Genomic DNA, 23,586 nt, shown 5'->3' with positions numbered 1-23,586 from the left:
AGATTAACACTAAAAGATTTTTATCTGTTTCTCTTTTCAGGAGATCTGAAAACGTTAATCGTGAGAGAAAGAGAGAAAGAGAGAAGTGCGTTTGATTTTATTGTCATTGGCCTCAGGTTCGAGTCTCCTCTCCTTCATCTAATCTCTAAATACGATTGAAACATATTTGGACTGTAATAGTAAACCATCTTTATTATTATTTTTTATTTTTATTCACTGCCAAAATACAAAATTGCATAACAGTGGAGCTCGACCCACTATAAATCGACTGTAATAGTAGAAAAGTACTTTTCTAGAAATCAACGAAACTTATTCAACCAATTACCACCACATTTTTTCACGTAAAAACAAAATTTCTTTGGCCATATTGTACGCTAAAGATCGTATATTGTATATTTGCCACATTGTACGCTAAAGATTGTATAATGTATATTTGCCATATTGTACGCTAAAGATTGTATATTGTTTACTTGCCATATTGTACGCTAAAGAATGTATATTGTTTACTTGCCATATTGTACGCTAAAGAATGTACGATGTATTGCTTACTTGCCTTATTGAACGCTAAAGAATGTATATTGTTTACTTGCCATATTGTACGCTAAAGAATGTATATTGTTTACTTGCCATATTGTACGCTAAAGAATGTACGATGTATTGCTTACTTGCCTTATTGAACGCTACCTCACCACAAGATTTCAAGAAAACATTGTTATTAAAAAATAAAAATTGTACTTCTTTTCTCAAACAAATCAATATAAAAAATAATTCGATTTAAATAGAATATTTTATTTTTCGAGGGTCAAATATTCATAGAAATGTGCAATAAATAAATTTTGTAATTTTTTAAAGTTACTACTAAATGTGAATTGAGTATTTTTTTAAATAGAAAAAATAGGAAACGTATCCAGGTGAAAGATTGAGTGTGTGGAGAAAAGGGAAATTTATTATCTATAGAGAACATCTATTGGCAGCCAGTCATGAGGTACTTTCATTGAAGAAGCAGTAGAGGGCCATTTCTGCCGACGCCGTTCTATAACCGGCTAACAACCTTCGCAGGTAGAACGAAGAGGTCGACCATACAACCCTACTTTATGGATGTACTTCCATCATCCAACAAGACGCACAGGGACAACAATGTCCGTCTCCCTGTTTATTCCAAAGTTAGTGAACGCTTGCAAAATAGTGCAACCAAATCGGCTGCTATCCCTGCTCGGCTTTTACCCATCCCTTCTTAATGTATTCTCGTAAGTTGCCAAAGCAGTAAATCTTCTTCACTGGTTTCCTCAAACGATATCAGAGGAAAATTGAAGAATGTTTACCCTATTTCTTGACACTGCATTTTTCGCACTTTACAAATGTCACAATTACAAAGGAGAACAGTTAAGTAATGCCTTTTTTTAAGGCGGGCTTTACGTCCGACTACAGATTAGGAGCGGCGGACGAAGGCGGATTGCAAACATACTTTACTGTAAATTTCTTTACCTAAACCTTTAAAAAAATCCAAGGCCTAGACCGGAAATAGAAGCCAGCACCACAATACATCTTACATTCTTCATACATCTAAAAATTATACTAGTCTGGTTTTAATTGCAACTGGATCACGAAAATGTAAAATTATAAAAAATATGAAGTCTGTGTTTTATAAACTTGTTTTATCGCAATAAGCATTTCATAAAGTAATAATGCATTAGTAAATGTTAAATATAATATTTATGTTTATACACCGTTTTATATATATATAAGTAAAATGGAATCCATTAATCCAAGAAGTTTCTTCCCAATCCATTCGTGGGAATCCCAATAGAAGAATGAGGGCGTTTCAGCCACCGGCGTGATGGCCAACAGATCTACTGATGGAGTAAAATTGATTTATAATTTTTCCTTTGTAAATATGGAAATATCCCTTTATCTTCTCATTCAGTCACTATTCTCAACGCTATTACTTTGCCAATTATTCGCATCTTGCTCAACTCAAGTTTTTCACTATTCCTTATCACGGTTACAATCTCCAGCATGCATATTTCTCCTTTCTCACTGCTTGTAAATATCTCGGAGGGTTGTCAGTGGACAACTGCTCCACTCTTGTGCTCATCTTTTCCCTTCATCATATTTACTAGATGCTAATTTTGTTGTTGTAAATTTTTCAATAAATAAATTTTAAAAAAACCTTTTCTACGAAACGGTTTAAATCAAGAAATTTTAAGTTAGCGTTTACCCTAAATAGTGGGTTCTTAAAGAGATAGAATATGTAATAGGCGTGAAAGAAATCTAGTGAAATGTAGTTTTAAAGAAGTATAGGTTAAAGAAAACTAGACTAAAGAAGACTAGGCACTGCTTCCTTGTGAGATGCCCACATTCTTCGCACATTCGAAGGTAAATAAGCGTGAAGAATATAAAAACAAATTTAACAGGTTCTTATTTATTATGAAAAACAGAATTAATAAAAAAATAAGTAATTCAAAACAAATCTTCGATAGAACGAACGACATTATCTAGAGCAGTGTATTCGGAACGTAAGTTTTGCTTTTAGCTTGATAACTCAATTTTTAGCTTCCAACATGAGGCAAGTAGAGCAGCTTTATTTCCAATAAATTTACTATTTATTAGTAATTACTAATTTATTACTAATAACTATTAATAGTAATAAATAAACTATTTAGCTTGTGAATGATCTTTTTGAGTGGCACAAGAGTTAAGTTAGGGTTTCCCAAAATTTTGAAACTACGAATTTAAAAGGTTAGCAATCACTGTCCTAAACCATTATATTTTCTGAATTTGACCTTTTCTTCAGATATTGTATGCCCTATCCATCTAGTGTATGCCACAGGTGCTTTAGGCCTTTTGAAAAAATTGGCACTTTTCTCTATTTGTTACTTGTTTTTACTCTCTCGAATGCAAGCCATAATTTACTTAATTTTTCAGAAAACCCAGGTCCTTATACGGTATGATTAAAAAAAACCTCCTTGAAGAAGTTTATCTTAACAGAACAGATCCTTATGTCTGGAGTGAATTTCATACTGACTAAAAGTAGACGCATATGGCCTGGTAGAATTCAGACAATCAAAGACATTATGATTTGTAGATGAACGTCGCTTTAAAAAGCTGTTTAGCAAAATGCGTTCCTCTCAAAACAACGGTTTCCCTGTCTAGAAGCCTATCTGCACAAACATATGCGTTCAACAAAATGATGGTCTGTGTTTACTTGTTAATTACAAAGAATAGGTAAACAGAAGACTTTTTATATAATCTAACGTACGACCCAAAAAGTACTGTAATCTACCAGAAGAGCAGACTATTAATTTAGAGACTCTAAATTCGTGACTATATGTTCTTAGTAATGTACTTTAGAGATCTGCCTCTATCTGCCGCCATTAGAAGATACTTGGACTAAAGGTTTAGTGCGTTGGGAGTTTTTCGGAGAGCATTTATATTTAGTGAAGGCAGCGATATAACCCACCAATACTAAGTTTGAATGTGGGTCCGGTTCAAACATAGTGTGTGTTTGTTAGGGATTAGATATACTCGTACAGAAGTACATTCTATGTGTATACATGCATATAATGTTAGTGAAGGTTAAACGTAGGCCAGGCCATAATAGAATATTAGTGCTGCACATTTACCTTTTTCTCTTGTCTGCTAACTGTATTCCTTAGATGTAGGATTAACACACACAAACTTGTGTATATTTACTCATGTGTGGGTTATCTACCAGCAGGAAGTGTGACTGTCGCAGTGAAATGGGTAGGGCTCAAGCTCATTAAACTGTAATTTACCTTGTTTGTATTTCCTTTACAAAAATGTTTCCATAATATTTTACTTGTGAGGGAATGATAATCTTGCGTACGTGGGAATTCACATTTAGAGAGTAATAGTAATGCCTATTTTTTCAGGCAGGCTTTATGTCCAACTTCCAAAATGGCTATACTAGCAAGCTCTATTTGTGGGCCGAAATCAAATAATTTCTCTCTCAATGCATGCAATGCACTGTTACCTTCCTCAAATCGGTGATCAAGCGGAAGAAAGAGGTAGGTTTTATTAACAGTGTGTGGTATATAAATTCAAACTGTTACAAAATATCGTAAAACCTACCTGTTAGATTTCGAAGTAGCTATTCACATAACATACACTAAAAATATATTATCTTTTTAATTTTACAACTTTATTGATAAACCTTCATTAATAATAAAAAAATGCTAAATTAAGTTTTGCCTCGTTAGTTTACCGTCGTCGTCAGTGACGTTAGTTACACATAAATCTGACGTTTATAAAAGCTCTTGCTCCTACTAGAAGTTCGCTACATAGATGTGTGTCAAGAGGAAACATAACACTCTCTAGAACAGCACGAACATGTATTGTATAGCATATAGAGGGAAATGACGATTTATGCATATTGCATACAGGATTAAATCATGAGGCAAATGGGGAATCGTCCATTATCGATGGGATCTATTGAGCTCGATCACAAAACTCACCTCTTGAAGTGAGTGAGAAAACTAAAACTTTTTAAAATGAAAAATTGTTATATTTTAGCTAAAGGATGATGGCATTAACACTGAGTAACAGTTAATTTATATAATTGAATTTTATTAGAAAGTAAATAGAATCGCGTACCCCATCAGAGTCTGTAAAAGAGATGCGCGCATGTGATGCGGAAGGGGTGGCACGTGAGGCGAAAGCGTTAGCTAGACGGAGAGGCAATAAGGGGAAACTCTTCAGTAATAGGTCGGGGTAAGGGCGAAACGCAGCCGGAAAACAAAGCGTCTTCACAGGAGAGATGTGTGTGTGAGGTTAGTAGAGCGAAGCTGGAGTTTAGTCGAAAGTAAAGGATGTGCCAAGCATTTACAAACACACACACCAAACAACGTCTTTACTTAAAAAAGATAGCCCACACAAAGGCAACATGTACATGAATGGAGACTAAGTTAACTGCACGGTAGTAACTCAACTTCCTTTAAGAACACTGCAGGCAACAGACTTCAAACACACATGGACTGACACAAAAGTCTTTTATGCACAAGAAACTCTATTCTCCCTCTCTTCAGCCGCGCTATCTTGCCGAGTTTACCTTCACACTTCCATCTCCGAACTCAGAATATGGATGCTACAAACTTCGCTTGACAAGTAGCGAGCATAACGGTACTTAGCGTTTAGAATATACTGTAAAATTAAGTCAGAAAACATTTTGATGGTAAACCGCTGAAGTGCTTCTCATCATAAGGTAAGTTCATGCCGACGATACTCTATTTAGACGATATCAGACAGGAAACGTCCTAAGTTGGATATATTCACTGCTTATTTTCCTCAAGCACACACTTCTACTTCAGTTTTAACTTATCAGTGATGATTTCCCATTATATCGATTGTGAAGACTCGCCGACTTAACTATTATATGAAGTTCCCTATCAAATTCGCCAGATCTTTACGAAGGAATGTTAATCTTTAAAATTTGTAGAGAGTAGAAAGATTCGATCAAACAGTCAGTAACGAGGTAATTTCATGTTATAGGAACAACTGTTTGGCACTGGGGAAGAAATAGGAAGTAGTCCAAGCAGATGAACAATTTTGGCGCATCACAACAGATGGAGAAGTTGCAGAACTTTTTTAGAAAAATTCGTTTACGGAGTTCATAGGAAATAATTGTCAGGCTCAGGCTCACCTCTTCACATACATACATTCAACAAAACTTATGGCAGTCTCTAACTGGAGAAAGTTCACGGACTGCCTAGAATCGTCCCAATCGGACAAATGATTCCAGTAACTGTGGATCGGGGAATATACTCGTATTTCGCTTTGCGTTACAAATTATTGAAATATCTCACATCAGTACACATAAAAAAACGTAATTTTTATCAGTGCTTAAAACAAATAAGTTGACATAAATTCTAATGATTCTGTGATAAATAGAAATAATTAATATTGTCACAATATAAGCAGAAAAAGAAGAATTGAAACCAATGAAAAGATGAAAAAATGGCCGGATTATTTATGCAGCTAGCTAAAATTGCGTACCAAGCGAAAAGAAAATCGTTTCAACCATTTTCCAGAAAATCCCAAAAAATGAAAAATCGGCCTCACTAAAGTGGCACTTCCGGTTAATTGAAAGCCTAAATTTGGGTCTACAGAATTTAGGTTTAGGGTCTACGGATGACATTAAACTTAATATCAGATCTGAAAACAGCGAATTTTCCTTGTTTTAGTTGGGGCTGACCGACCGCACAATTACAAAAACCATTTGTAATTGAGAAGGCCTCAAAGGGCTGACCGACCGCACAATTATAAAAACCATTTGTAACTGACAAGGCCTCAAAGGGCTGACCGACCGCACAATTATAAAAACCATTTGTAACTGACAAGGCCTCAAAGGGCTGACCGACCGCACAATTATAAAAACCATTTGTAACTGACAAGGCCTCAAAGGGCTGACCGACCGCACAATTATAAAAACCATTTGTAACTGACAAGGCCTCAAAGGGCCGACCGACCGCACAATTATAAAAACCATTTGTAACTGACAAGGCCTCAAAATGGGCATTTCCGATTGAAGTGTGAAAATTCTAAATAAAAGATCCCCACGATCGCAATACTTTTCTCTTACGAGGGGTAAGAACATGTAAACATGGCACCATCGCGCACACTAAAACGTTTTGGTTTTTCTTTCATTTGGTTTGGCCAAGCTAAAGGAAAGTTCAGAATCATTTCACAGCACAGATTATTCAAAAAATATAATCTTTTTGAAGGAGACAGAGTACGTATGCTTGCGAGATAAAAAATGGTGATTTCCGAATAGGCACCTTAAGAGCGGTCAGAGGCTGTGTAGAACTTGAAAGGGTTCGAGTCTACAATTACAAATGAAAGGTAATCTAGGCTAAAATCAAGTACAAATTGATACCTTTGTATAAACAAATTAAGGCATCAGTAAGGGAGTACAGTAAATATGTCTGCATTAATTGAATTTCAACTCACAGAATCAATAGCAACATGATCTGAGAAGGTGGAAATGGAAAGAGTTTTGCGTTCTGACCACTTTCTCTTACCTCTCTTGAAAGGCTGCAAAACTAGATTAAGGTACATCTGGAGGAGCAGCAGGGAGGTTAGGTTAGGCGTAAAATACCAATTTGGATGAGTTTTCTAAACAATTCTCAATCGATAAACAGCTCCAACCTTTTAGAACCTTCTAAAACAAGTTGTGCCGTCGAAAACAAATCTTCAATTGCTGACCACAAAAAACAAGAAACAAACAAAAAATAACCTTTAAATCTGACAGCAATTCAGCGCATTAATGTGTAACGCCAAGTGTTCCCTGTCTAGAAAATTACCGTGACTACTAGCCAAATATCCAAAACATGCTTGCCAACTCTTGTGGTAGCAATCAAATTTCCCTCCTCACAAAATAAAAAAAACTCCCCCAAGAAAATTATCATTCTAAATGATATTATGTCACCAGGGACACATATCGAAACATATTGCAGCAGTTTTCTTCCCCAAGGTAGACCATCCAGAAGGGGAGATATACTCATCCAGAAAAATAACCCAGCAATGTGTTAACCTTTAATAAGGTTGCAGGATGGGAAATAACCGCTACTCAGTGCTGTTGTCTGCACCCATACTCTCGCTACAATATCCCAAGAGAGTGCGCTCTAACTGAGATTTACTGTTTTTTTGTCTTTGTTTTTAATGCATTTATTATTATTATTTTTAAACTATTTATGGGAGAAAACATTTTGAGTTTTGCGACTCAAACATGGCTGTATAAGTAAAGTAAAGTCTAATTTCCTCAGGCCGGCTTTACCTCCAACTATCAAAGTAGGTGCCGAGGACGGAGGCAGACAGCAGATGTAATTTACTATTAAATTCTCATATAAACCATTAAAAATAAAATCCAAGGGATAGACCAGGAATCGAACCCAGAAAAAATACAAAACATTCTGGCTTTGCTTCCTCTGTAAGCGCTCTGCTATCGTGGCTCCTTATTGCACATTCTACACTTCTATCATTGACTGATTTCCAAACGGAAGAAGAAAAACCGCTATTGACAGTCAACAGAAGACAATGTTTCTTTCTCCGAAATACTTAGCTCCGAGAGAAACGAATATCGAGAGTTCGTTCCGCAACTTCTGATCTAAGCTCAACTTCGATTTACTGCTAAGCAAACTAAGAGAAAATCTCGGGAATAACTATAAAACGCGCTCTGATTTTGTAGAATATTGAACAGAAATTACAAAATATTCTTATTACTTAGAGTTATCGGCAGCATTTGGGTTCGCAACAGTTCACATTAAAGTTACAAAGGAAAGGAATAATAATAGTACAGACCTTTATTAAATGATGTAGCTGTGAGCGCAATGTTGAAATAGAGAGGTTAACAGTGGAGAAAGTTATGAAACATGATCAGTGAGTCATAATGGGACGAATTGAAAATAGTTTTTAGTTGCTTCAAGAGCGCTGACATGTCTTCAAAGGGTAGATAAATCATGAAAACATTGTCGAGCATTATTTTTGCAGTAGCGAGAAAACCTCGGCAACGGCGTACAGGCAACAAGTGAGCCGAGAGCGCTCTACTGGAGAGGTATGTAAACACTAGAGTTCTTTTCAAACAGCAGTGGCCACCTCTTCAATCCGTTCCTTTATACCAGAACAAACTCCCGCATTGACGCCGTATTTATTTACCACACTGAAAATTTAACCAGGGAGTTAATCTATATTACAAATCTTTACAGAATAAACAAAGTCAACTGATAAAAAGCCGTCACAAATAAACTGTAGAGCTTGTGATAGAGAAAAAATATTAAAATTAAAAATTTAAAGGACACCCAAATGAAACTAAAAGTAACTTTTAGATCTCTAAAATATAACTTCTTATTTAGGAATTTCAGTCCTATTTATATTTGAGGGACGCAAATGTGAAACCAGCATTTTTTTTTGTTTTAACTTTTTAGATAGATTAATAAAAAAATTTATTTAAAAAAATATTGACAACAAAGTCATAAGTTTTATGGCCACATTTGGATTGGGTGAACTACCATCTATTTGCCACCTCAATTAATTATAATAATCTAATATTAACGAACCAATTATTAAATATTGATAAATATCAAATACACTACTCTGTAAATTAGAATTTGTATAAAATAAATAATTTACATCTCTGAAAAGTATTTAAATTAATTATATTAAGACCATGTTAAGGTGTCTTAACATATGATCAATGAATAACGTGTTTTTGGCAATATGAATTTCGCTAAACTTTGTTTGGTTAACCAAATTGATAAATAGGGCATTTCACTTCATTCTTATACCCAGACCTACACAGGACTAGGTAATTTGGTCCTTCTTGCGAACTATTTCTGTTCTTCAACCTTCTCTAAGAAGAGAAAAATCTTATTAAAAATTACTCACATTTAAATACTATTTTTGTTAAGAGTAAAGTGTTATAAAATAAACTGATTTGCCTTATTCAAGACGAATTGGCGAAGTACCACCACAAATCCAACTGCGGACATGCATATATTGCATTTCCAGGCCATAATATAGTATGAATACAATTATTATTAATTGAATTAATATCGATAATTTGCAATTATTATTAATTGAATTAATGTCGATAATTTGCAATTATTATTAATTATGCGCAAATAATTATTTCATTGATCGCTTGATGCATTAGTTATTAGAGAATACTTTGGCAATTATTTACTAAACAAAACGTTGAATAACACGATACGTTATCACATTACATAATTGCCTACATATTGGGTTAAGAATGTGATGGATGCTGAAGAATGTAATACTAATTTGATCACAATAACTTTGAAATTTATCCTAAATATAAGTTTGTAATAAAAAGACAGTTGCCTTCAATATTATATGTAAAATAAATCGATTATATCGAAGGAAGTATGGTGTTGGAAAATTTTCAGAATCCCTCTGTATACAACAGTTAGTATTGTAAACAAGATAATTTAGAAGAAATCTACCAACAGTTTTTCCTAATACCTTTAATCAAAGTTTGCGATAAACTGTATAGATCTACACATAATCATTAAGTTTGAAGAAAGTCAAGCCGCAGATTAAGCCCGTGAACTTAGAGAACTTGTTAAGCACAAGAATTAATTTTTAACGGTCTCTTAAGAGTTTTTAAGTTTACGGCAAAATCTTTACCAATTCTGCTGGAGTGCAAAAATTGATCCTCATGGACCAAATCTAGACAAGTGAAGAAACTATTAATGGCCTACCCTGATAAGTTGGGAAGCTTCCTTCCGAAGCGGATGCAAGAGAAATAATAATTCACTGCTGCGGAAGAACTTTTCCCTTATTTTTTAGAAAATCGATATTTTAATAACCCGGAAATGAAAAAGTTTCAATAAAAGAATCTCTTTTGAATATTTCAAATCATGTATTTCTATCGTCTGGTTCGTTAACCAGATAATATGATTTTTTTTTTGTTAGAAAAAAGAAGTTGGTTGTTGAGGCAATCAGCGATTCAACACGTATTTGGAGTGGACTAGAGAGCTAACAATTTAATCAGAACTACAGCCAGCCGGTAGTAGACTGAACTGAAAGATCGTGGATGGTGGTAAAAGCAGGGAGGGAAAACGGGACGGTCGCAGCAAGGTGGGAGAGTACTGAACCGTCAGGGTTCAGGTGAATTACAATGGTATTTAACAAAGCTCGGTCTTTCTGGGAGCAAAAGGTAGGCTTGGAATCGTGACCAAGGAAACTCAGCAATCAGCTCGCTACTGAACTCTCAAAATCACTATTTCAATTACCTTGTTACTTTTATTTCTACTGGCAAAAATCTAAAATCCACAAAACTAAGACATCCTCTTCCACAGAGGTGGGTACTGTGTTTGGGCCCAACCACCCTGCTGACTGGAGATTCACCTTCCAGTTTGTTTAGTAGGATAACTCGAGGCACTGAGTCTTTTTTAGCAACTGTGGTAATTGATGTTGCGAATCATTTACCTCTTTCTACATTGCACACATTCTCAATCGATCTCAAATAATGAAAATTTCCAAATCAGAACTCTAGATAAAAAAATTAGATACCTTTTTCATATTGAGCTCAGACTTTATTAATCTTTGGTGATAGCCCAGACCCTATTAAACGGCAGAATACAACAACTAGAAGATATAATATTATTGAATTATCTACGTTTGTTATCCGTGATATATACTTTACATAGATCAAATTTTGTTCTATATCCTATTGAAAACTAAGACCAAGATCGGTCGGGGTTGGATCTTGAATCCTTAAACCGTATTAACAGGAATTCCTCTCATACGAAATTCATCCACAAGCTTCTCTTAAACAAGTGAGTTATTGACCGCAACAAGTACTTCTCCCCCCTCTGTGTGTGTGTAATACTTGTTTTAAATTTCCACGAGTCATTTTCACTCCTCTAAATCAGTTAATAATCAATAACCGACCCATTCCCTCCTAAGAACCTAATCAAGTTTTCTCCATGGAAAGTTAAACTGACACAACAGTAGCAAGTTCTGGCTGTTAAGGGAAACTAGTTCCAGTTTTCCGAAACCCAAGCCGTAACTGTTTGTCGCTGGGCGCTCAGTTCCATATCCTTGAAACCCTTAACTCTCCTACTTCATACTCCTTTTCTTAAACTCGCTTAAAGCTCCTAATTGGCTGCTATCCTGGACTGTTCTTAACTCATTTTCCGTTGAAATGAAAGCGCCAGATTGAGGAATCATCTACTTCCCTCCCTCCTTCGCTAAAGGAAGGACTTCAACTTCTCTTCAAATAGAGTCTCCCCTCTTACCCATGCACGCCGAAATTTCAATCTATTAGCACTAAATCTGATTATTCTGAGTTATAACTTCCGGCACAACTTTTTAACACCACGCTCACTCTTAGATTAGAGACTAACTGTTAAATGAAACCAGTCCCAGGAAATTCTAGGATACAAGCTACCCCACTCCAGGATCTATTCTTTTCAAATTATTAAAAAGGATTGAATGGATTGTTAAATCCTGAATTAGGAAAATTCCTCCACCTAACTAAATTGAAATGGATTTCTCAATTATTTTCACTTTTCTCTAAAATAACTGATACTTTTGATATAATCTTCATCTGCATAGGAGAAGAAGCACCTAAAACTGGCACGGTTCTGGACAGATTGGTACTTCCAAACTTCAATGCCACCAACCCACTTCTACGCTTTTAATTGGTCCTAGTCGTTATCACGGATGGAAAGCTATCGATTGGTACTAATCCTTGTCGTTAGCACGGATGGAAAGCTGTCGATTGAAAGAGAACGGATTTCCGGTTTTAATAAAATTTTCTTTAATAGTCTTGTTTTACAGATAAATTTTGTTGAATGGAACTCCTTATATATATATACCATACACCCTATTTTATACATAATATCAACTTTTTGAGAGGTCATAATTAGAATTCTTTTCGACAAAATTCCCCAGATACACTTATAGTTAGCCTGTCTCCCCAAGTTGAGAAAAATGTGAACATCTCAGATGCAAAATAAACGATATATATGAAGATAAAATTTACTAACCTTCCATATTACCTTAACATTGAGTTATAATAATGCAGTTCCTTGAACGGAACGAATTTCTGAGATTTACTTAGTTATTGGTATTAATAGTTTTGGAAGGGGGCCTTTCTTGCGCGAGGCGAACTCCCCTCTAAAATTGAAAATAAAATTTTGAATGAAATGACACTTGATTAAAGAAAATCGTTGCGTGCGTTATAATTTCTGTATTTACCAACTGATCTTCCCAAAGATAATATTGAACAGTCCATGTATTGGCCGGTGAGGCGCTAGTAGAAGGGATTTGCCATCGCTTTCTTAAATGATAAACCTTTCAATTTAGCCTTAATCCTTTCACAACTCTGTTGTGTTTAGGCCGAACGGAGTTCCTCCCGTCCTTTTTCACGACTGCAACGGTTAGGGTTAAGTTCAAGCCGCAGATGATAAATGGAAAACTCGTTTTTCTTTATAATTTTTTCTGAAGATAAAGTTAAAACAATATATATATATATATATATCTCTTTAACAAAAACTTACAGTTTAAAAAGTTAAGTATAAGGGTTGATTAAACGACAAAAGGTTCACAAATTCCTGCACCGAATTCGTTTAAGATTGAAATTTCTGGGAAAAATGTTTCAAATAAAAGTAATAGACATAAATATATGGAAACTGTGTGCCGAGAAAAATTGCTGCAGAAAATTGTTTCCAAGAAAATCTTGAAGTGAAAACTGTTCATCAACATGATTATTTTGGTTGCAAGTTTATTATCAGACAAAAGTAATATCGCAAGTTGGTCATAAAAACGGGGAGATACGTCCCAAGATATGGATAAAAAGAAAAATAGATCACAGAGTGTCTACATCACAACAAGAAGGGAATCGTTTTATTTTTCCGATCGAGCAACGAAAGTTGCTCTGAGCAATATCATTAACTGTTATACTGTGGCGATAAAGGAAGTGAATTTTAACAATCAGTCAGAACTAACGTCACTTTTCATCTAGACAGATATCAGCAGTTAAGGCACAATTAATCGAACTAAAAACAACCGCCAAATAAGGGTAATTTCTGAATTAAAATATATTTATTTAAATAATTACAAAAAATCTACTTACCAAATTGGGAAGGATAAATGAAGACTTCAACAAATAGTTTAATGGCTAATAAAATAGAAAAAAATAACTAGCACTTCTTCTACGAATGTCAAAAGACGTATGAATTAGATTTTATTTTATAGGGAGGGGGAAATCACGCCACTATAAGTTTTAAGTTTATTAAATTAAAACCATAACCATGTCTATTGTTTACTAATTCAGGTGGAAAGAGTAAAGTCTAAAAGAATTTATTTCATCAAGTTGGGGATTAGTCACGGATATTATTTTTGAATGTTTTTATTTAGACATCGCTTCATGGTTCATTAAATTATAGAAAACTTTATTATTATTCACTCTTTCTTATCACCACAAATACAAATTAATAATACAAACACTTTTAACTGATGAAGTTCTCTTATCGCAACTTTTGGAATAAGTTTTTCTCAGAAATTATAATTTCTATGAACAAAATCTGGTAGGAACACTCTCACGACTTCCTCTTAATATTATTCTTTAAATTAAACTCTCAAATATTCTACAAACTTGGCACGTTTAATTTTAATAAGTTTACTTGTGTACGCTTAATCGAATTTCCTATTTAAGTTTCCAAGAAATTCCTATCAAACTGAAAGATCTACTCATTGAAGTGATACTTCCGGTGGATCGATTTTGACCATATCACCTGATTGTGTCGTCTAAAAGCTAAACAATTTAACGTTTTGTAATTTCCGGTATTTGAAATACACAAACACGCACTCAAACAGAAAGAGAGAGAAACCAACTTCAAATTCAAAAAACTTCTCTTACGAAGTATATTGTGTAAGACACAATTCATCTTAAAAAGCAACAGAATTTTTTCAGGCCGCTCGTTACACTTGAATGTCATTTTAAGGAAAGCTTAATCTATCGTGCAATAAAATGTCCATGTTTGAAGAAAGTAACACTCGTAAGTCTTTTCTGAGAAAATATGTGCCCCTTCATACACACTCAGCCAGACCATTTGATATTTGAAACGATTGCAATACTTCCCCCTAATAGGCGTAAGAGCAGAACGTTTCTTCAATATTACGCAGCGGAGCCTAACCCTTTCATCCTGCCAAATTTTAACAAAATCGGGCTAAGATATACAGAGTTATTAGTAATAATAATTTTGGAGGGGGCCTTATATACTTGGGGCTAACTCCTCCCCCATTCGATGTACAGCGTCGAGACCCCCAAGAAGCACATCTACATAAAATTCCAAATCGTATGACACCTCATTCATGAAAATCGGTTCACGCGTTTAGGCGCTACGTTGTTTACAAAAAAGGTATCAACAAGAAGAAGAAGAACAACAACAAAAATTTTTGAAAAAGCCGTTTTTGCTCATTTTCGGCAACTTTTTTCTCGAAACCTATTAGATCTGGGTGGTTGCAAAAAAAATTACAGTCATAAAGGAGGGTTTGCCCTATACTTTAAAGAAAATTTGGGAATTTTATCTTTTATAGAAAAAGAGAAAAAAAATGGTCAAAGTTGGGTGTTTTTCCACGTTACACTATTTTCGTGCACTTTTTGACGATCAACCCTTATACAACTGTCCTGCCGGACAGTTTTAATAATCCATTTTAGAAAGCAGCCATTTTAGGGCTCCTCTCACATGCTTCCTGTTACGTCATTCTCTCTCTCTCTCTCAGCCTCCCAAGCTCCCTCTCTTTCTTCTCATACGACTTCCTGCGTCCTCCACCAAGAAACATCAATCATGTTTGCTCCTCACCAAGGAAGGAAGCGTTCCTCTGCCGAAAAGTTAATAACTCCGGCCTGGAATGAAAAGGATCGATTGTGTGTACCCAACCTCCGACTAAGAGCTGTAAGAACTGAAATAAAGACGTATGATGGAATAAGAAGTGCTCAATGTATGTGATTCTGATTAGTTATAATCGTCTATAAACGCTATTAGTTTAGGGGGCCATCTTCTTCATCTTATTTTTGGTGGGAGGCTCGTACGAACATATCTGGTTTCTGAGTCAACAGCCATTCAACCATTTTAAAATTTTTACTTCTTTTGTATTCATAAATATTGAATCGTAATATCCTGATTGCTATGGGAGAGCATTCTATGTACTTCGTCACCAATACAGAATAAAACTATCTGCACTGCTGAGACACTGTAGATGCAAAAGTGCAGCACCTCTATCAGAATTGGGCAAACCGCCATTTTCTTCAGCTCTCAAAACTGAGTGTAAACAACACACATGGAACAGTGATGCTGTGCTTCTGTCAGCGTCACGTTGTAATTTAATTTAAGCTGTTGCCCTCTTGCTTTAAACATATTACTCATTGAAAAATGCTTATCTAAACTTATTTTTTTTTTAAATAATTTCTTCCGCGAACAGTTTAGGCAGCCTTTGGTCCGGTAACATCAGCACGCTCCTAATATACTTCAAAAACAATTTCAACGCAAACAAGACAATAAAGATGTCTACGGCGAAATTAAAATCAACTACTAGATGCTGCGATATTAAGTTTTTGGTACACGAGCAATTACCGCTAGAGGATTTTGGCTGAATAGTTCTATTGCTGTGAGTCCTTCCTCCTCCACAGACTTGTCTTCTGCCCGATACGAGTATCCTCGTATCGGGCAGAATAAAGGATAGTGAGAAGAAGAAGGGGCACATCTCACTTAGCCTGGCTCTGACAATGGCTCAGCCAGTACCAACAGAGAGTGAAAAGTCCCTTGTGAGAACTACTATTTCAATACCGACCTTCACCTTCCGGGCCCACTTGTAGTATAAAATGTAATCACACCTTGCGAGAGGCTGTCGCCACTTTAACGATTATTAGAAAGAAAACCCTTTCCATACAACCTCTGCACCCCCCCCTCCCTTCTATAGTTATTATAATAAAATTTTATTGCTAACAATAAAAACAAAACACGCTTGGGGCGGATAAAAATATAGGGGGGGGGGACTTGAGTTTCAAATTGATTTCATGCTTGCTCTTCTGTCCATTTCCCATTACCACCTACTATGGTATTTCTGGTTTAAGAGGAGATTTCCCTGATTTTTTTTCAATGGTAACAACAAGGATTTGTGAATTTTCTTGTGAGACAGGGGAAGTCATGTGAGTGTTCACTTCAGATTGGTTTTTATTAAACTTGATCGCACACACACACACACACACACACACACACACACACACACGCAGAGTACATTTAGTTTTCCAAAAATTTAAATTGAAAATTTTCCAAATAAAGGAAAGAAAAGATAAACAGACAAGTTAATATCGACAGGGAGGGATGGTGGAAAATGAAGAGTTTGAACCCCTATAAATCATTTCACCATTCACTCAGTGTTCAGTTTGAAATTATTATCATTAAATTTTCCTTAGGGAAATGGGAGGAGGTAATTGCTTACTTCAGGCGGAAGTGGAAGGTTTCCTCAAAAAAAACTGGCTGGATTGAACCCAAGAGTTATACCATTTAATTTATATTTCAAAAGACAAACTGAAAATTTTTGCCTTCGTCTCATGTACCGTTTATGTACATAACGTATATATATATATATATAAAAGTATGCTCCAGTTGGCAGTGTTGCCAACCTATACTGGGAAAACTTTTGAAAACCTAATATTTATCTTCTATGAAAATATAAACACAAAGCCGTTTCTGGTACGGTTGAACTGTGCGGATGTAGAGACAAGCATATTCCTCACCTTAAGTTGGTAGCATTGCGGATGTACACCTAAAGAGGGATGGAACACATTCTCCATTACAGATATATATAAGATCCCCCGGGTTAACGAAACTCCTTCGCTAACTCCTGACGAAAACTCTTTTCCAATAATTTCCTCTCTCGTTCCAGTTCCACCTCCTTCTTCGCTACCATTTTTCAACGGAAAACTAATATAATATTGGAAAATATAAATACTAACAAACTTTTACAACGGAAAAGAGGTTAAGGCGAAAGAAGCATATTTTCTTGAGAGATTTTGTGGTAACGAAACTTGGAAATGTCTACGTACAGAACAGTTCATTGGAGCTTTTCCATTCGGGTTTCCCAGCTTACCCACTTTAGTCTCCACCTTTGCTCCTCCTCAGTTCTGCAAACGTCTGTATGGAAAAATTTAAAAATGTTTTTCCTATAACGTTTTCTATTTTATACCGCTAGAACTATCACGGATTCAATTTGTAATTAATGTATTTAATTACTAGTATCCAGTAATACTGACTGATGATCTCAAAGTCCGATTCGATAATCTGCTGCAACGCCTCTCTTTCTAATAATAAGACAACACCAAAAAGAAATCTGCAAATGAGGAATTTTTCATTCAAATCCTCTCCAATTTATGAATGTAGTCAATCACTAGTCTCTAGGTATACTACAATCTGCCACTTTTACAACAACATTCAATTCTGATAGTTCTGATAATTGTTTTCGCTGATAATCCTATAAATTAATTCAATTTTTAGAATTATCAATGATCTTGTAAAAATAATTTTTCAGGGGTCTTTTTGTACCCTCCCTCCCGCCAATAAGTAAATTCTGGAGATGTCTTAACAATATCAGAATATTTACATCTCTGGCTAATTCGCTCAGACCTACCTTCCGCCTGGAAGCTGTTACGGGCTACTTTAAAATAAATTTTGTACCTTGAATTCTTCTGTGGCTGAAATGAATGGCTGTGTTTAGTTTCTGTCACCGTGTAATCAGCGTGAACGAATATAATTGGACGTTGAATCTGTTGATGAAATCATTTTAGGTATTCAAGGAATAATTAGACACTCCCTTACAAAGGAAGACCATCACTCGACTATATCTGAAGCTGTTACATTATAAAAGTATAATTTTAAAAATATAACAGCACCACAATTGTGCCTGTGTAAGTAATAAATTTAGTTATACTTGCTGGGTTAGCCATTGTACAACTGAGCGTCAGACGCAGAATGAGGGTGCGGACTGAGGAAGGTTGGTGGCGCTCAAGTCTACAGCACGACCAAGGGAACTGCGGATGAAAGAGAGGGAAGCTGAAGTTTTGATTGTATGCTAGTCATAAAATTTGCCTAACTACGGTGTTAATGTTAACTACCTTTACAGCATAATTACATGTAATTAGAGCGTCCCACCTAGGGAGTTGCAGGCGGTCCTGTAATTGGAGGTTAGCTTACCCCAACAAACCAAAGCCCCCTTACCAACGAGGCTAAATCCTCTCTTCTATTCGCCAGTTGCTCCTGCATACCACAATGCTACTACATAATGATGCTCCCCTAGTCTATCCACCAAACAGAGTATTCTTGTTTGTAAGGTTTACCCTCTGGATTACAGAACCCATTGAATGCAGCTACATACTCCAGACCTACAATATGAGTGCGTAGAGTTGAACGGCGCTTAAATTCAGGAACACACAGGATAGAATAAGATTAGACAGTGAATAGAGAACAGCTGATTTCCTTCTTCTGCCTTTTTGCCAACTATTCCAGTGATTATTATTATCAACCAGTGCCAACTAGATTTTTAACTATCTACAAAGAAAGTTCCAAAGAATATTGTTTTTAGAGAAACCCTTGGGAAATGGTGTTATAGGCTAACAAATTAACGGTCACGTTAGTAAGTTCTCTGTCTATAGTTGGTAAGAAGGAATATGTTTCAAAAATTCAAGGTTCGAAGCCAATGAATGAGTCAGATCCTGGAGGACCACTTCAACAGCATTCACACCAAATCTAATTTTTGGACCAAGTTCCATATTTTAGAAATGTTTTTCACAATTTTTCTAACAATGATAATGGCTTACGGCTCCAGGAAATGACTCCACTGTTGCCTTGAGGCCCGAACTCTCTTTCTCTATGACGTCAGCTAAATAAATTACCACGAGTGAGATGAACAGAAAAACGATGTTATCTCGTTTAAATGCTTCTTTTTTTGTGACCCTGTGCTTCCACAAGTCTTTAGCATCTCCTCGAACTAGAAGGAGGCTTGGCCAGTTTCCCAGATTGTAATATTTACTTCAACTTCTCAAACGTGGAGTGGGTAAAAAAAATTCAGGGCGAGCAGTTTTAATGGCCGCCTCTCCAGACATTCTTTACCTCTACACTTCCCATAATCCTTCATCCACTCTTTGCCGCTTATTTCTACTCCTTCTTTGTCCTTATAATCAACTCCAGTAACTCAAGGATTGACGATGCCAAGTAAATTCTGAATATTTCTTAATTTGTCAGCGGTGTTCTCCAGTAACTTCGTTACTGTTAATTATTATTATTTTTTAATAATTTAACACCATTCTGTTTTATTAAGCTCGTACATTTTGGAAAATGCCTATTTCCTTTTTAAAGGAAATATGTGGTTATTTTCTTTATTGAAGAAAAGTCTGAGGAACTTATTGAAAACGTAGACTCCATTTTCACACGTGGTGCGAGCACACGACTATTTGTAGCGCAACAATGTTCGAGGTTTTCTTCCGGTTTGACATGTTTACTAAATGATAAACGCTTTAACAATGGTTTGGCTCAATAGAAGCACTTTTAACGGAAACGAGACGATATTTTGAGAACACTTCCACTAAGAAATTGTTTTAAAAAATCTTAAGAAATAAAAGCTAGAGGCAACTTGATTAAGAGCGCTAAGAAGTAATCATTGTACAAGATCCTCACCCCTGCGATTTCAGCCACATATTCAATTCTTATTTACATCCAATGGGAGTAAGAGGCGGATGGCAGGTGGATGGATAGTAAAAATAGACAATTAGATAGATAAGTCTTTATTGAATATATTTACACTTCTTACATTAATTGTTTCATTCTTGTTATTTATTATTACTTTTACCGAATTAATATATTTTAAATGGATAAAGACATACTGATTGTCGATTTAATATTTAAAATTAAACCTAAAAAAGTAATAATAATAATAACAAACTAAAAATTACATTTGAAAATACAATAAATACTGAAAATAAACAAAACTAGGGAATTAGAGGATTCTGTTTAAATAAAAGGGAATTCCTTACCGAATAAGAATAAAACACCTTAATAAAATCACAATTCTTCCTTTAAATTAAGAGGGTTTCACTTTAAAACTATTTTTAGAAGAGCACTTCTTTTTAAATAAAAAAAAGTCAAATAAATAAAATTTTTAAAAATGTATGTCTGAGGAGCTAGCGCTACTAGTAGAACTAAGAGAAACCATTTCCAAGCAGGGCACATTCCCAACTTAAACTCCTGATATAAAGAGATGCAACGAACTTCGGACCAGTTTTACTTTCTAAGTGATTTGGTAAATGAGTTTCCCACGATGATGGATGTTAGGAGCGCAGCTTCACCTGGGGCTCAGACTCCCTTCTTTGATTGATCTATCCTCTTTTCTAGCGTTACCACATTCTCATCTCTCAGCAGGATGTTACTTCTATCGGTATTGCAATAAACAGAAATATTTCCAAGTTAATGTATCAGAATTACGTTCAACACTCTGTACCGAACTTTTCAAACGATTACAATTTATAATTTAATTCTTCAACGGGCATTAATCAATAAAATACCTTATTTTTCTTCTTGTGACCATCGAATATTGTTTGTCTCGGATTTGTATCGCAATTGGACAATTGCCTTTTTCAGCTTCAGGGTTTTATAAAAATATACACATATCAACTTAATAATAATGTTGATTTGAATAAGTAAAAATATACAACATCTTACTCAAATATGAAGAGGCTAACTACTATAAGAACATTTTATAAATATTACATTAACTTCCGTTATTTTGTGAGTCACAGAGAAAACTGTTACAGTGGAGTGGAGGTAGAAGGGCGCCTGGTAGCAGTGTGTCGAAACGTGAACGCTTGTTGTATTAAATGTTGCTCGGAAGACACACGCATGGCGAAGCGAAGTGGACAAGTATCAATGACTTGCCTCAATGATGAATGCTGACAAACATTGCACTTGTAGTTGCAGCAAATAGTCTAACCATCGGCCACATTAATTTAAATTTCAGCAAGTTTTATTTTTCTTTCTAAAAACAATCTACCACAGTTAGAATTTAAATCATTAAAAATGCAGTTATTAAAAATCTGTATCTCTTTCATACTTTAAGTATCATTATTTCTTCATTTTATGTTTCTATTACATTTATGGTGATTCATGCAGAGGACTGCCGTATTGAGGAGCGGGAAGCTGCAACTGATTAGAAAAGATGAGAAAGTTTATTACAGATATGTATATCGTTCCTTCCAGTACACAAGAGGTAGGAACTTAAATTACTCAAAAAGGACGTTTTAAAGGGAATCTATTCATCCCGCTCCTCGAAGTACCTCTAGACCAGGGGTCGGCAACCCGCGGCTTGCGAGCCGCATGCGGCTCTTTTATCCTAATTTTGTGGCTTTTCAGCCTGTCCAAAATCAATTGTATATTTCAATTTTATTGAAATAAATGAAAATTTCATTTTATAAAAGTAAAGATATTTTTTTCAAAAAGAATTTTAAATGTGATAGGTTTGGAAATTGAATAGAATTACTTATTTTAAAATACAGTACGTAATTATTACAGGACTGCCGCCATTTTCATTCAAATACAGGTTTAATTATTATTTATTCGTTTTATTTACTTTGCAATATGTGAAAATAAATATATAAAATTGTCAAAGTTGGGTGTTTTTCAACGTTACGCTTTGTCGGGCAGTTTTTGACGATTTACCCTTTTACCATGCCCTACCGGACAGTTTTAAAACATTTAAATGTTATTGAATATCATAAAATAATAATTTGTTAATACAAATGATCTGCAGAGTTGTTTACACTATCATCCTTACGGCTCTTGGTAAGATTTATTAAAATTATTTAAGGAGAAATGGCTCTCTACTTGAAATAGGTTGCCGACCCCTGCTCTAGACAAATGTTCCTAGAAAAATATTGCTAAAAGAAGTTTATTAGTTTGCGAAAATTTCTTAATTTATAAAATTATAGTTCTGTGTACATCTAACTAGGAAAAAAGATTAAAGAAAAATGTTGAAGCCATTTTGATAAATCGTCAGAAAGTGAAAAGATGATTGAGGCAAGTGATACGATTGGCGAACTAATTTCTAGGGAAATGGCTCCACTTCAGCTTCCTACGATGCTTCGTTTTGAGGCACTTTAGTAATCATTGGCCAAAACAAAACTTTCAAAATTCAAAACGATCGCGCTGACTCCTCTTACTAGTGTAAGAGAACTAGTGTAAAACTGTGACTGTGTGTTCGGTTTGCCAGCCCATCTTACCACCCTAGCGTGCTAGGATTGGCGGATAACATGGGCCGCCCTCTTTCCTGCCTCACTCTAGTATACGGTTTTCCCTCACTTAAAATCCCTATCTTAATTAATGGTTCCAAAAAGTTCAATGACTTAAAAGAGAATTCGCCAATTAAGATTCGTAATGAGCGCACGGGCAAAAGTCATGTGAGTGTTCGTTATCAGATTTTTTAAGGGGGTTTTCCTCGCAAAATAAAAATTAAAAGAAATTTAATAATCCCAGAATTAATAAAGGATTACTTCCTGTAGTTAATTCCTTACTTCCTTTATAGCCTCCCGCCATAATTTATTTTATCCCACAAAAATGGGCGACAGATTAATTTTAATTTCATTTGGCCCAGCTAAATATTCAAAATATTTGCGAACCGGTCTACCGTTTCTTTTCATTTGGCTACAGCCAGTGTTGCCAGTCAACTGTAGAATAATCTGAAAGCACTGGGCAGCTCGCGCCCCTAATCCTCTTTCAGCGCCTCCGTCCAGAGGCAAAATAATCTTGTACATTATGAATGGTGAAAATATATTTTTTTTTTTTTTGCCAAAAGTAGAAAAAGTATATTTTCAATCATTTTCCTTCTATTCCTTTCTTTAGATTTATATATTTTTCTTTGTTATTTTTATGGAGATTTTCCCTTTTCCCAGATTTTTTCTATTTCAATTTGTTTATTTTCACTTGTCGCTTTTAGTGTTCTACTTGGGAAAATCCCAAAAAGTAATTTCCAAAGGTAATTTTGGTTCTTTTCAAG

At 35.2% G+C, this 23,586-nt stretch overlaps 1 protein-coding gene across 5 annotated transcripts in view; it reads right to left on the bottom strand.

The window, feature by feature from the left end:
• Positions 1 to 23,586, bottom strand: part of LOC141446303 (roundabout homolog 2-like) — a 295,539-nt gene that overhangs the window by 37,764 nt on the left and 234,189 nt on the right. Inside the window, exon 1 of one of the 5 annotated variants that reach the window (XM_074112854.1) lies at positions 13,619 to 13,716. The exons of the other annotated variants lie outside the window; for them this stretch is intronic. The gene's annotated coding sequence lies outside the window, so the exon portion shown is untranslated. Of the gene's footprint in view, positions 1 to 13,618; positions 13,717 to 23,586 lie in introns of those variants that run through there. 5 annotated transcript variants of the gene reach the window in all.

This window comes from Rhodnius prolixus, unplaced genomic scaffold (genome assembly GCF_049639745.1).
Source record: "Rhodnius prolixus isolate KJV_2025 unplaced genomic scaffold, Rpr scaffold_1, whole genome shotgun sequence".
Classification (NCBI taxonomy): Eukaryota; Metazoa; Arthropoda; class Insecta; order Hemiptera; family Reduviidae; genus Rhodnius; species Rhodnius prolixus.
Note: the sequence above shows the minus strand (reverse complement) of the source record. Positions and strands in the feature narration are given on the sequence as shown.